The following is a 12,291-nucleotide window of genomic DNA, read 5'->3' as shown; positions in this document are numbered from 1 at the left end:
ACCGAGTGTTCAGTATTGCTACAATGCCACTCTTTGTACGACAAATTGTTAATTAACCTTTTTTTAGGTACATAATCATTTTAATATATTAATTAATACTTGTATTACAAATTAAAGTTTAGTTTTGATTAACTGAAAAAAAATTTAACAAGGCGTGGGTTGATTCTTATTTAGTAGTAATACATAATAGATTGGAGTGTATTTGTTGTGCTTACCTTCCAACAGAGGTATGACTCTGAATTATTCAATTATACAAGATCTATACCTATTTGTTTTATTTTCTTTTTATATTAATTATCTCTTATGTTCATTTAAAAATTAATATACTTAGTTAAAATACTTCAAATAAATATTTTTTAATACATTCAAAATAAAACTTAAATTTGAGAAGAATAGAGTACTACTGATGTACTCTACTGTCTTTATAATTTTATAAGTTTATAGCAATACACATTTGGTAATGTTGAAAAATAGTCAAACAAAAAATTGGTACGTGTACTAAGTTGCACATGAAAAAATAATAGATAGAAATTTCTATATTATTGAAGTAGGCACTTCAAATTAAACTTCACAATAAATAATAAAAGAAGTATAATTATTTTAATAAAATATAATTCATAGTCATCAAAATTTTAAGGTGCCAACAAAGTTCACAACAGAAAATATAAATGAATAAATGTAGTGACAAAATTGTACTACTACTTCTGCCCCCACTTCTTAATTATGAATTTAATTCTATGTGACTCTAAATACAGACAATTTGTCCTTCTTAAAAAAATTTCCTATTATGGATAAAATTGAACGCACCTGATGAAAGAATGAAATAAATATATTTTTAGTTTTTATTTTAGATAAATTTAATGAACATATAAAGATATTTTTTACATTTTTTTTATTAATAGGATTACTAATAAAAAAATTATGTCTAGTTTTTTAAAATAATAACTATTTAGACCAAATAAAATTTTGAAAATATAGTTAATGTTCCAATGAAAACTGATATTATATACGTAGAGTTATACTCTCCATTATCACACTCCTTTTATTTATTTATCTATTTAATATTCACATAAAGACAAATTTATTTTAAGTATATAGAATTACATATGACTATATTTGTTATTACCAAGTTTGTTATTGAACCAAAAATAATTTGATTTAAGCTAAAAAATTTATTTGTTTGGATATTCTTTCATTTTATTTTTATATTTAATACTATTAAATTATAAAAAAATTAATAAACATACTTATTATAATAAATAATTATTTAACCTAATTTAGTTATTTTTTTGAATTTTTAATAAATTTGACAATTAATTCGTGAAAATTAAATTATTTTTTACCAACTGAGATTTTTTTCTTTTTCCATTATATAGATTCTGACATTAGTGGCATGGCTTCAAAGATAAAGAATCACTTCGGACTCAAGTGGTGGTTGTCTTTTCTTATTACTTGGTTCTAACTCCATTACATGTCACACACATCTATCATCCATGCACTCTCACTCTCCCTCTTTCTTCTTTGTTAGCCTACATAATTCTTTATTTTATGATTATCCTTCTTTATTTTTTTTTCTTTTATTTTTGTTATGTATACTTTGTCATTATTCTCTAGCAAATTAACAAGCAATTTTGCTTCCACTAGTTACACCTTTTTTTTTGTGAAAAAAAAAAAAACATAAACGTTTAGTATTAAGAAGAGAAAATTTAGGATATTTTTTAAAATTTTGGCAGCTATAATATCTCAAGTAAATAAATTATTAGAAAAATAAAAAATAGCCCTTTCTATTCATTACACTACCACATGTTACCTACATTTAAAATTTTAACATTTAATTATTTAAAATTTAATTATATATTAATATTTTTATTTAATACTTTTATTGGCATACAATTAAAAAAATGTGAATGAAATAATTAATTCATCAATCCTCCTAAAAATGTCTATAAGTATAATTAATCAAAGAATACAGATGTTTAGCTAAGCCTTATTTTACGGCAGTACAACATTGATTATATCCATATGTTGGTATGGTAATTTCTAAAGTTATTTTATGAAAAATTCTTAGATATTCAGTGAAATGAATTGAAATATTGCTTGTATCTTAATTCTTATAGTTCTGCGTACTCCTACACAAACTAACTATAACTTTATTGCCTTGTATATTGTCCAATAAAAAGGATACAATCACCCCCAAAATAGTACCATTTTAAATGTGTATTATTTGCCAGAAAAATCACTTATTATTGTTGTGAGTTTATCGTATGGCTGGGTTTAAATGGTTTGTCAAAGTTTTGAGTCTTGACTAGAAAAGATTACGGATAAGTGAATAGAGACCTAGTACTGTTAGCCTAGGCCCTAGGGTATAGACTTCTAAGTTATACGGCTATGAAAGTTGACAAAATACTTAAAAATATAACATGTGCCTAAAATGTTTGAGTCTTGTGAAACGGACTCGATACGATTGATATCACTCGTCATAGTGTACTGCGGGATTTTAATATTGTACTAAGTAGGTTAAAACTTAAAATAAAGGTTTTTTATTTATTTAAAAAAAAACTCAAGAACCAACTGAAGTTATTATTTTTAACCAATATTCTTAATTATCAGTTCAACTTTTTTAGTTTGTTTATTTAATAATATATTTTTAATTCATATTTTTAAATATTATTAGTTAATTATTGACTAAAAAATAATAAATTTTATCGATTCTCTAATATTCTTTTTTATTAAAATAAAGGGTTTTCAAACTAATTGTTTTAAGGGATTTTCACCTAAATAAAAAATTATTCAATTATCTCTCTTTCTTAATATATGTCCTGTTATTATATTAGTAAATTGTAGTGGTATTTCATTTTTTTTATTTACAAATAAATTTTATTAACATAAATTTATTAACTCATTTTTTTGAAAATGAATGAATCATAGTGTCTACATGAATATTAATAAGAAAACACCAAAATAATTGTTGTACTTAAATCGCAATAATATTTGTTGTTTCAAGGGAAAATAAATAAGCCTCTATCAATATTATTCAAGATAGAAAAAAATATAATTGTATAGAATGTCTCTCTTATCTGTTTTACAGACGAGAATAAAAAAAAATTGAATGTCATCTATTCTATAATCATTCATCTATTCTATAATCACCCTATTTTACTTTAAAAATCATGTTTTTCATCAACTTTGTATTTTGTGATTTAAATTTGAGTTTGAACCTCTAAATTTCTATTGTTACTTTCTAAGACCTTAAAATTTAATTTTAGTCATAGTGAGAGAGTTAAACCTTGAGAGGGTGGTAACTTAACAGTGAAGAAAGATTGTGAGGTGGTGAGTATGAGTTTGAGAAGTGTTAAAATACTGAATACATGATGAATTAATGAGATATTGAGTAATGGCTTTAGGGATAGATGAGTAACCCCTATCCGAGATATAACATTGAGAATAGATGAGTAATCCCTATGTATGATGAGATTTTGAGGATAGACGAGTAATCCCTATTCGAAACGCAATTTTATGGGTAAACGAGTAATTCCTATCCGAAGATAGAAGAAGAATTCCTATCCGAGTCATGGCCTATGGTTAGACGAGTAATCCCTACCCGGGTTATGGTTTGAGGAACCTACCTGAGTAGATGAGTAATACCTATTCTGGGTTGGGTGAAATGCCGGTATGGGGAGACGAGTAATACATATTCCATGTTATGGTATTCTGTCCAAGGTTAGCTACCAGACATGTCGGGTTGGCTGTATAACCGACAAATGAGCTTATTAGTCATAGGGCAGACATGCATCATATGCATTTGTGTGTTTTGCTTGCTTGTGCATTATTTGGGTTTGCCTTTGTGAATCACTATGCTTACCTGCTATATTTGCTACCTGTCGTATCTGTATCCTACTTGTGATTATTTTGTCTGTATTACTTGTCTGTGCACTAGAGTTTTGAAGGATCAGAGGAAGGCGAAAATTAGGGCTTAAGTTAGAAAAGAATTAGAAATAAGAACCTTAGATAACCTACCCTATTTATGGTTTTTAATTTATAAACGTTAAGATTTAAATATGAGTGTCGGAGTTCTAGGATCCCCTCTGGCTTTTACGGGACCTTATATCTTATGTATGTAGCACCTTTACCATGTTGAGAACTCCCGGTTCTCATTCCATACAGATATTTGTATTTTTCATATGCAGGTCGAGAGGCACATCGCTAGGCGTCTGGAGTTTCGGTTGCAGCGGAGTTAGGATGTTGTGTTTGGGTTATATATATATATTGTGTAGACTTCTCCTTATGTTGTTTAGTTTCTTGAACCTCATAGAGGCTTTTGGAAAAATAGGATATTTTGTGTATTTTAAAAATTTGGGATTTATATGTATGTATGTATGTAAATATTTTCGGCTAGCCTTAGTTTCACAAGCTGAGCTTAGAGCTTGAATATTTTGTATTCTTGATTCTCTACTTTCATTGTCTATATATGTATATATGTACCTATGCTTTCTTCGTACGCAAGTAAATGTTATTCTTGAGCGCTGTGCTTTTAATTTTACGATTTTGCTTTAACCATCCTTCAAGGCTCCTCGAATATTATATTCCTTTAATTATATTATCTATGTATGTGTGTGTGTGTGTGTGTATATATATTATTTTAGAGGTCGTAATACCACACCACCTCTATTTTACGGCTTAAGCGTAAAGCTCTATGTGATAGGGTGTTACATTATGGTATCAGAGCAGTTCGTTCCTGTAGAGCTTGAGGGATGGACTGATTATGCTTCTGGGCATACTCTAGGAGTCTGTACATGATAAAGTAGATTATCTAATTGATATATGTGGTATAAATGTTCACGAGCATGTATTTGGGACTTTAAAGCACTAGACTTGCGATATTGAGACTGATCAATTTGATATCACATGTATGGTGTGAACAGAAACTTGATGTCGACTCGTGGATGCAGTCGCGGGCAAGGCAGAGGTAGTATTGGTAGTGCAAATTCTGAAACGGCAGAAAATAACCCTGTGAACTTTATGGATGCCTTGGAAATATGGCTGCAGCTATGGAGGCGACAACTGAAGCGTTGAGGAATCAAATGAATAACGAAAATGGGAACAACGGTGAAGAGGGGCCGATGACACTTGCCACTTTCCTGAAGGTACATCCTATGACCTTTAGAGGGACCACAAATCCTACTGAAGCTGATAATTGGCTCCAAGCAATGGAGTGGGCTTTGCAAGCTCAGCAGGTTCCCGGGGAACAATGGGTGGAGTTTGCGACCTGCCAGTTACAGGGTGAAGCTCAATACTGGTGGCAAGGAACATGGCGTATTCTACAACCAGACGGCGCTGTAATATCTTGGGGGTGTTTCGAACAGAGTTCTATAGAAAATACTTCCCTAATTTAGTTAGGAATGCTAAGGAGTTTGAGCTGTTGCAGTTAAACAGGGTCAAATATCTATTGCGGAGTACACAAATAAATTTGAAGAACTGTGCCGGTTTTTCGGAATCTACCAAGGTGCTCCGGAGGACTTTGCAGAATGAAAATGTATAAAGTACGATGGAGGACTTCGAAGTGACATTCTGAGCTTCGTTGGGTCGATGGAGATTAAGGTTTTTTCTGAACTTGTGAACAAGAGCCGAGTTGCTGAAGAATGTGTTAGAAAGGCCGCTATGGCAGAGAATGATAACCGGGAGTTCCACCGAAGAGATCACAATCAGAGTCTTGCACCAAAGGGCTAAGAGTTCAAGAGGAGTGGCTACGGACCTCAACCCTCCCAGAGTTGGAATAGCTCTGAAGAGAGTGGCAGCCATCGAAAAAATGAAGGGAGGCAGATCAGGAAATACTCAAAGGACTCGAGGTGCCAAAGGTGTGGGCATTTTCATCCCGATAGGCCATGTCTACTAGGTTCAAGATTATGTTTCACATATGGGAGACAGGGGAACAAGTCTTGGAATTGCCCGGAGAAAGAGAAAAAGAAGACAGGACGACCTTAGCAACAAGGTCAAATATCTCTAGAGGTACGGAGAAACTGGTAACTAAATTTTAATTACGTTATAGGACATAGAGACATTGCATTATTCGTACATAAGACAAAAATGATGAATTAAGACTGAAAGTGTCGAACCTAAAACTAAACCTAATTGCACTGCATAGGATATTAATCATACCTAATTTTGCTTGACTTGAGATGAATAGTCAATCTCTTAAAAATAAATGAAATCAGAGTGCGGCAGCGGGAGTGAGAGGAGTGTGAAGACATTAAGGTTGTTCGGATGAGGAATAGATCTTGCGGTTGACAAGCCATTGTAAGAATTGGTTGAGTGTCGAGGAACTATACGCTGAGCTAAGAAAGGAATTATTCTCGCGAACTCTTGCGGTGGACGATATTTTCGAGGGCAAAAATTTCTGTTAGGGGGTAGGATGTAAAACCCGCTAAATTAATAAATAATTAGCAAAGAAATTTATTATTATTTAAAAAAATTAAAAATTAAATTTTATAGTTTAATGAAGTAGAACTAATTAAAATATGAATTTTGACACTAATTTTAAAGAATTTAACCTAAAATTGGGCCATCAGGCCGAACCGATTGGACCGGACCCAAATCGGGCCCAAAGCCCAAACATATAAGCAGAGTGCATCTAAAATATCAAAATTCAGAACAAACATCATAGAAGACAAATGAGACAGATATAATAAAAATTGCAGTTTTGCAGGTAATCTGGTAGAAGTTGAGAAAAAAATCACAATGAGCGGGGGAGAGAGTTCGAGGGAGAAACACAGTGAGAAAGCCGGCAACGCTGGCAGCAGAGATAAGAGGGAGAGTGCAGGGGGGTTTGTATCTGGGGACAAGGAGGGGATTAACTTGGGAGAGACGGTTAGACCCTTAAAGGTGTCTTTTAGAGATAAAGTGGTGGGCGCTAAGACAGTTAAGGCTTTCACATGGGCAGAATCTCTTTCTGGAGATAGCATGACTGTGGTGATTGGAAAGTAGGGAGACGCCACACCACCACTTGTAACTTTTTCGAAAAAAGCTAGGTCTTCTTTGACTGAACCATATATGGATGCAGTAGTTATTAAGGTGTTAGGAAAGCATTTCAATTACACAGCGCTTCTCCACGAGCTGAAGGCCGTATGGTGCCTAAAAGGTGGTTTTGAATTGATAGATATTGGGTTTGAATATTTCATGGTTAAGTTTGATCTCTTCGAAGATAGGGAGAGAGTGCTCTTAGGTGGTCCTTGGCTGATTGCGGAGTTTTATGTGGCTATAAAACCTTGGTCCTATGATTTCAGACCATGTGAGGCCTCTTTTGGATCTACCATGGTCTAGATCCACATCTCTAGATTTCCTATATGGTTCTACCAGGAGGAGGCAATGATGCGCATAGCAGCGGTAGTAGGGAAGCCAATTAAAGTTGACTTAGCTACAAAATCGGCAGAGAGAGGCAAGTTTGCGCGTGCATGCGTCCAGATTGACCTTGGTATGGCGGTGATAAAGAAAATCATTATTGATGACTATGAATATGAGGTAGAATACGAGAGTCTCCATCTTATTTGTGGGACGTGTTCATGCTATGGTCATGTAGCAAGGGAGTGCGAGAGTGCTTATTCGTCCATTGATGAGGGTGTGGAAGTAACTGCTTTAAATGAGAACCATGGAAAGGAGTCGCCGGAAATCGACAAATTGCCGAAGATGAGGAATGTAACGGGTGATAAAACATGGCAAGTCTTTTAATTTGGAAATAATAATGGTGAGGAGCAAAAGAATAGGGAAGGTTCGGATTCTTTGGAGACAATTTCTCATGCAAATCATGTTACTTTGGCAACAAGTGATTAAGAGGAGGGGTGGGCCAAGGTGATTAAAAAAGAAAAAGGTAAATTGGGTTTAAAAAAGGGGTGGAGATTCATATGGGCCATCTTCTAGCAAGGCCCACAAAGCTAAGAAAGGAGTTACCTTGAAGGGCTTAGTGAATTTGGGCCAAAATAAACAACTGCATGCACTCAAAGAAGATATTGCCAAGAAGGACAAAATTGAAGAATCCTCTGCACTAACAAGCACGGAACAGAACCTGAAGAAGGGCGCAACCCCTCGAGTGTATACTTCTCGCTTCGGAACTGGTAGAAAAAGATTAAGACCGACGTCCCTCCAAGCATCCCCGGTGGACAATGACCGAGTTCATGCGGGGTCTAAGAATGGCTAGAAGCAAGCCAAAGTGGAACAAAGAGATGGCCAAATTGGGGCAAAGACTGAGAATTAGAACCCCTTTTCTCTATTTTTCTTTGATATTATTGTTTATGGATAGTCTTAATATAATAGTTTGGAATATTAGAGGTGCATCTAACAAATTGGCACGGGTTCATTGCAAGGAGCTGGTGAGAAAATACCGTCCTACCTTTTTCATTATTGTGGAAACACATTCACCTTTTCAGAATCTTAAAGTGTTTTGGGAGAGGCTGGATTTTTATTCTATTGATATAGTGGAGGCTACAGGTCATAAAGGAGGTATTTGGGTTCTCTCTTCTATTCCAAATATTCCTTGTAAGCTTATTAGTAATTTTTATCAATGTCTTTGTTGAGTTGAGAAATTAACTAATTTCAATTGATGATGACAAATATTATTTTATTGGGTTAATCATCCAATTAGTTTTTAATTATGTTTGATAAAGTGATGCAGGCCAAAATTAAAAGAAACAGCAGCCCAAATGCAAGAAAACAAAAACCATTGCTGGTGGGTTATCTAAACAAAGAAAGCCCAAAGAAATCAAAGCAAAAAATTCAGCTGGGCCAAATGAAACAAATCCAACACAAGCCCAAGATGACTCCTTTCAAGCTGAAGCCTTGCAATGCACCTCACAAGTTTGCTTCGGTCAGAACCTCAGAGAAAAAGAGAGAGAAAGCTTCGCTCTTCTTCCTGCTCATTTCATCAAAGAAGAAAGAGAAAGATTAATCAAAGAAAGCAAAGGTCTAATTACCCAAATCAAATCCATCTAAGCTAAGTCAAAAGTTAAAGGTGATTTATTTCCATTTGCATGCATGTTAATTTCTTCACTCCTTTTCCAACTTTCTGCGATACCATTTTTGGTTAAATGAAGAAAGAAGTCTTTGATCTCTGCTACTGTAAATTAATGGTTCACAAAGTTTCTTGGAGCCAAAGCACATTATTAATGGTTCGGATTTGCATTTACCACTGAACGACTTTCTCTTCGCTACTCAAATATCTTCGGTCAAGCAAAAAGAACCAGCTTTGAAATCCCTAATTTGGGGGTTAATTGAAGAAAGTGAAATGACAAGCTTAGGGTAGCAGACAGGTCGAGGAGTTGACTTGGAAGAAAGTAACTAAGCAACATGGAAGGAGATACAAAAGAAAAATCTTCATCTTTCTGAAGACAAGGAGAGAGAACCAGATTTGGAGTTTGTTCTGAAGAGTTTCTCTATGAAGAGTTCATCACCTTTGGATAGTGTTTTCTAGTAAAAGAAGCATTCCGCCAAGATGAAGAACTTAATCAAAGTCAACTGAATCTGGTTCAACTTATAGCAACAGAGGCTGTTGAAGCATTAATCTCTTTCATGTTTTACAGATTGTAATTTCATTTTTAATGTATATCTTTCTGTAATTTCTTGAGTGGTAAAAGGTTGAAAGAGAGAGAGCTCAAGAAAAAGCCAACGAGTGACAAAAGGCTGAGTGATACACTTGAGAGAAAAGCCTAGAGTGATTTCAGACTTCTCTTGGTTGTTTCAAATGTCTTGTGTCTTGTAGCTGTGAGGTACCCATTTCTAAGTTGGGTTAGCACTTAGAGTGGATAGTTAGGTATTAGCATAACCAAGTCAAGTTAGGATATAACTTGAGAGGGAAAGGATTGTGTCAATCCTGTGAAATTGGTGTATGTAATACTTTAACTATAGTGGAAATTTTACCACTGTTGTGGTGGAGACTAGATGTAGGTTGCATTGCACAAGGCAACTGAACCAGGATACATGCTGGTGTCATTCTTCTTCTCTTTCTCTAAATTCTGTTTTCTGATATTTATGAGACAAAACAAAATTGTCTCATAAAGTTTCCGCTGCACAGTTCAAACATATTCTAAGTGAAAGTCAGTAATTAAAGGCTTATTTCATTAAAGTAAAAGAAGGTCATAGATTCAACCCCCTTTTCTAATCCTTCTACAACTTTCAGTCTTACTTTTGAATTTTGCCGAGGCAATATAAATTGGAGATGCAATGTGGTGTATGCTAATCCCCATTTTAATAGTAGAGTCTTGTTGTGGGATCATCTTTTATCTTTAGGTTCTTCTTTTGATGGTGCGTGGCTTGTGCTTGGAGATTTTAATGAAATTTTAAGAGAAGATGAGGTCAGAGGTGGCTCTTTTTCTGTTCAAAGGGCCGAGATCTTTGCCTCTGTCCTAGAAGATTGTGGCTTACTTGACCTTCGTATGATTGGTAGGAGCTTCACTTGGTATAGAAGAATCCAAAATTATAGAGACATAGCAAACAAGTTGGACAGGACTCTTATCAATAGTTCTTGGCTTTCACTATTTCGAGAAGCTTATGCAGAAATTCTCAGTAGACTTCATTCAGACCACTTTCCAATCTTAGTGAGATGTGAAGGTTCTCCTCAACTCAAAGGTGTTCGTCCCTTTAGGTTCCAAGCTACTTGGGCTACTCACCTAGCATATAGACAGGTTGTGCTGCAAAATTGGAGGCATGGGTCTTGGTGTGTAGCTGAAAATCTTCACAAGGTGCAAGAAGGTTCTTTGGATTTTAATTCTAAGATTTTTGGTAATATTTTTGTTAAAAAAAGAAAGCTATAGAAGCAAATTGAATCTATCCAAAAGAGTCTTGAGTCAGTTGATTCTCTTTCTCTTAGAAACAAAGAAAATGAGCTTACAGATGAGTATAATTGCATTCTTTTTCAAGAAAAAATCTTTTGGTTTCAAAAGTCCCGAGAATAGTGGGTGCGTTTTGGAGACATGAATACAAAATTTTTTCACCTCCAATCTCTAAATCGTAGGAAACATAATAAGATCAATGGGTTATTTTTAAACGATGGTACTTAGTCTACGAATCAAGATGCTCTCCAAAATGAAGCCATATCTTTCTACAAACAACTTTTTTGTTCAATAGAGGAAGTAGATTTGGATTGTCTTGGAGATAGTCGCTTACCCTCTTTAAGTGATGAAGCTTGCCAGAATCTCACTGCACCAGTAATGCTAACTGAGGTAAAAGAAGCTGTTTTTGGTATGAATTCCTTCAAGGCTCCAGACCCAGATAGTTTTCAAGCTTTTTTCTTTAAAGAGTATTGGGAGATTCTTAGTTTGGATATTTGGAGGCTTGTTCAGAATGCCTTTACAGGCGGTTACATTGACCCTTCATTTATGGAAACTCTCATAGTGCTTATTCCCAAAGTGGAGGTGCCTAATTACATGAAAGATTTCAGGCCGATTAGCTGTGTAATGTGGTGTATAAGATTATCACTAAGGTTTTGGTAAACCAGCTCCGACCTTTTTTGACAGATATCATTGGACCTCTTCAATGTGATTTCATCCAAGGCAGGGGCGCACCAGAGAACATCATCATTGCTCAGGAGATCCTCCATTTCATGAAGAAAACAAAATTGCACAAAAGAACGTTGGCCTTTAAAATCAATTTAGAGAAGGCTTATGATAGGGTTGACTGGAAGTTCCTTGAGCATTCCCTTAGAGGTTTTGGTTTCCCCACTACTACTATCAAACTAATCATGTCCTGTGTCCAAGCTTCTTCTCTCTCAATTCTTTGGAATGGTAGCAGGTTAGATAAGTTTGCCCCTAAGAGGGGTCTCCGGCAAGAAGATCCTATGTCCCCTTATTTGTTTGTTATCTATATGGAACATTTAGCTTGCTATATTGCTAATCAGGTTGATATGGGTATATGGGATCCTGTGGCTGTTTCTAAGGGGAGACTTAGGGTCTCCCATCTTATGTTTGCTGATAATTTGCTACTTTTCTGCAAAGTCAGAAAATCCCAAGTCCAAGTTGTCATGAATTCCCTCAACTTATTTTGCAAAGCTTTCGGGATGAGAATTAATTTCGATAAATCCAAAGCTCTTTGTTTCAAGAATGTTTCTAATCAAAGGAAAGAGATGTTTACCGGAGTTTCAGCCATAAGATTCACCCAGGATCTTGGAAAGTATCTCGGCGTCAATCTTAATCACTCTAGGGTGTCCAGAGCTTCCTTTAATAGTGTCGTGGACAAAATAAAGAGTCGGCTTGCTAATTGGAAAGGGCGTTTTTTGAATAGGGGCGAGCGGCTCTGTTTGATTAATTCAGT

The sequence above is a fragment of the Arachis hypogaea genome, chromosome 17 (genome assembly GCF_003086295.3).
Source record: "Arachis hypogaea cultivar Tifrunner chromosome 17, arahy.Tifrunner.gnm2.J5K5, whole genome shotgun sequence".
Lineage (NCBI taxonomy): Eukaryota > Viridiplantae > Streptophyta > Magnoliopsida > Fabales > Fabaceae > Arachis > Arachis hypogaea.
Note: the sequence above shows the minus strand (reverse complement) of the source record.